Source organism: Zea mays, chromosome 8 (genome assembly GCF_902167145.1).
Source record: "Zea mays cultivar B73 chromosome 8, Zm-B73-REFERENCE-NAM-5.0, whole genome shotgun sequence".
In the NCBI taxonomy this organism is placed as follows: Eukaryota; Viridiplantae; Streptophyta; class Magnoliopsida; order Poales; family Poaceae; genus Zea; species Zea mays.
The window spans coordinates 93,692,998-93,695,697 of record NC_050103.1 but is presented as its reverse complement, the minus strand read 5'-3'; the positions used below and the strand labels follow the sequence as shown (position 1 = coordinate 93,695,697).

Below are 2,700 nucleotides of genomic sequence, written 5' to 3'. Positions count from 1 at the left end.
TCTCACACGCCCAGTGCGCGGTTGTCTTTTCACATATGGAATAGCCGGGTTCAAGCTTACCATGTCCCATATCCAGGGCATGTGGCCAGTTAAGATAGTCCCTGATCATACAGGCCTACATACGCATCCAATCCTTAATTGACCCAGACGGAACATCACCTATTCCTAGCCCAAGTGCCGATTTAAGTACTTCCACCCTTAGGATTGTTTGTGTTCCTTAGGATGAAAAGAGCATTATAGGGAACTTTGCAGTAAGATCCCACCATACTCCCAATGAAAATATTCTTGCAGGTAGAAGTCATCCTTCCTCAGGGTAAACCTGAGCTAGGCATAAGTGCAAAGGACAAACTCTATCTGCTTATGAGCAGGGCTAAGCATTTTTTTGGTAAATCATATTTTGATACTTCACCAGAAGTATCTATAAAAGGAATGGATTTCAAGGTAGCCAATGCATCAAAGGGTTTCCAAGCAACTCCTATAAACCTAATGCACATTTCGCTAGACTTAAACTGTGTAAAAATTATTTAAAAACACAAGGAAGGGGTTGCTTGCACCGGGGCTTGCCTGGAGTAAACACTAGGTTAGTGTTTGTTAGACGATGATCACTTGACGACCAGCTTTTGTTCCGATACTTGCCCCGTCTGTCCATCTTCAGGTTCGTCCATCAGCACCACCATGCGGAGTAGTCCACCCGTTACGTCATATTGGGGTCGACTCAACTTTGGCCCTCCGCATCACGTGATCAGTTAACGTGCCTAATGAGATGCATGGTGCACATGAATGAATATGAGCAGGAATAGCACAAGCCTAATTAATACTACACGATAGAGAATTAAAAACTTAGCGGGAGGCATATAATAACACTTAAAGGAAATTACTAGATGTCGTGATCACATTAAAACTATAGTTACGGTATTCAAATTTAGTCGGATCCAATTCTAACAGCAAACCATAGCGAACCATTTATAAGCACCCTATCTTACTTGACTAGAGTACAACATCTAAATTCAGAATGAAAATAGAAACTATTCTATTAGCTCCTAGAATTACTATTCTCAGCTATTATGCATAAGACCCACTAAATTAAGTATTTCATTTATCCTTAATCTAACAAGTAGAACATTATCATACAACGTAAAGTTCTACAAAACTGCTTTCCTGGTAACCACAACGTAGATAAAAATAAACATTTAATCATGACTACTAATCTAACTAATCAATATCTGACTATGACATTTACCGATCATAGACATAGATTATACTAACTATTAACGTAGAACATCGATTCCATCGTACAAACACACTGAACACAATTAACATCGGCAAATTTATCGATAATTTCTTGAACACTAAATTTATCCTACACCACCGAAATACCACACAAAGCATCATGACCAAACACAAGATTCATCACGACTAAAAATATTTGCCCAAGCTATTAATTAATCTAACAAGCATTAACACATTTTTAGCTTACCATAATAAATTTGGAGGTAAAACAAATAGAATATAAACGACAAGTGCTTACCGCAATCAAATAAACTCGAAAATCCCCACAATCGGCAACGATTATCAGATTAGACGTTCCATCGAATATTTGGCGAGCACCGATGAGGCAGAATCGACTTGGTGTGCGATGGCATAGTGAGCGCGCAGCGACGAACATCTCACGACCAAACGACGGCGAGCACGAGACCGAGGCAATCTCCATGTTAGCGACTGGCGAGGACTGAAGATTGACGACAAGGATCCGAGGAGTGAGTGCCGCGGCCACAGGCGTGGGAAATCGACGGCGAGCAGGACGCGGATCAGGGAGCCTGCTTAGGAGTCGAGCAGGGGAGGACGGGGTTCGACGACTCGACGGCGCCCGCGACCAGAGCGAGCTAGAGAACAGCAAGCACGGAGGTCGGCGCGGCTGATGCTTGAGGGCGCGCAAATTCCATGACCGAGAACTAAGAGGATGCCGCGGCAAGCGATGGCTAGAACCGAGGGGGCCAGCGAAGCGGCCACGGCGTGGCGAGGGACGACAGTCGTCGGAGGCCGAGCAAGGAGCGCCAAGGAGCAGTAGATGACCGGCAAGCTGGAACAGCTCACGCACAGGGACAAGGAAAAAGGAGCAGCGCGCCAGACTGAGGAGTCGAGGACGCCGACGCGAGCACCATAGCTGGAAAAAAATTGAAGCAGGGTGCGACGGATGCCTGAGCTGGGGAAAGGAGATGGAGCGGGGCACGGTCCGGTGGAGGCGAAGCCGAGCACCATGGGAGGGACCGAGCCGGGGCTGGCGCTGGGGGCTGGGCGCTCGACCATGGGAGACAGGAAGGAGGGAGCGCGACTATGGAGATAGAGCTCGACGGAGCTGCGCGCGTCCATGGCGAGCAGGCTGGGCGCGCGTGAAAGAAGAAGATGAGACTGGAGAGATTATCCAGCGACGGAATAAAAAGAGGCAGTGAGCGACGGGAGAGAGAAAAAAATATCTCCACGGCGTGCATGGGATAGGATCGGCTGGAGAGATTTTTTTTCAAAGAACGGAGCAGGCTGATGAGCAGCACATGGCTGGAGAAGACGCGGTAGGATGGAGTGAAGATGCGAGCACAGAAACAAATCTGAGCAATGTGTAGAAGCAAGAGAGAGATACTTGTGAATAGATGAGAACGAATAGGGGCAATGGTAAGATATTTCTAGGAAAAAAGAGTGCGTTCA

At 46.7% G+C, this 2,700-nt stretch overlaps 1 pseudogene; it reads right to left on the bottom strand.

The window, feature by feature from the left end:
• Positions 1 to 1,577: 1,577 nt before the first annotated feature.
• Positions 1,578 to 2,489, bottom strand: LOC103637099 (uncharacterized; annotated as a pseudogene).
• Between the last annotated feature and the right edge of the window lie 211 nt (positions 2,490 to 2,700).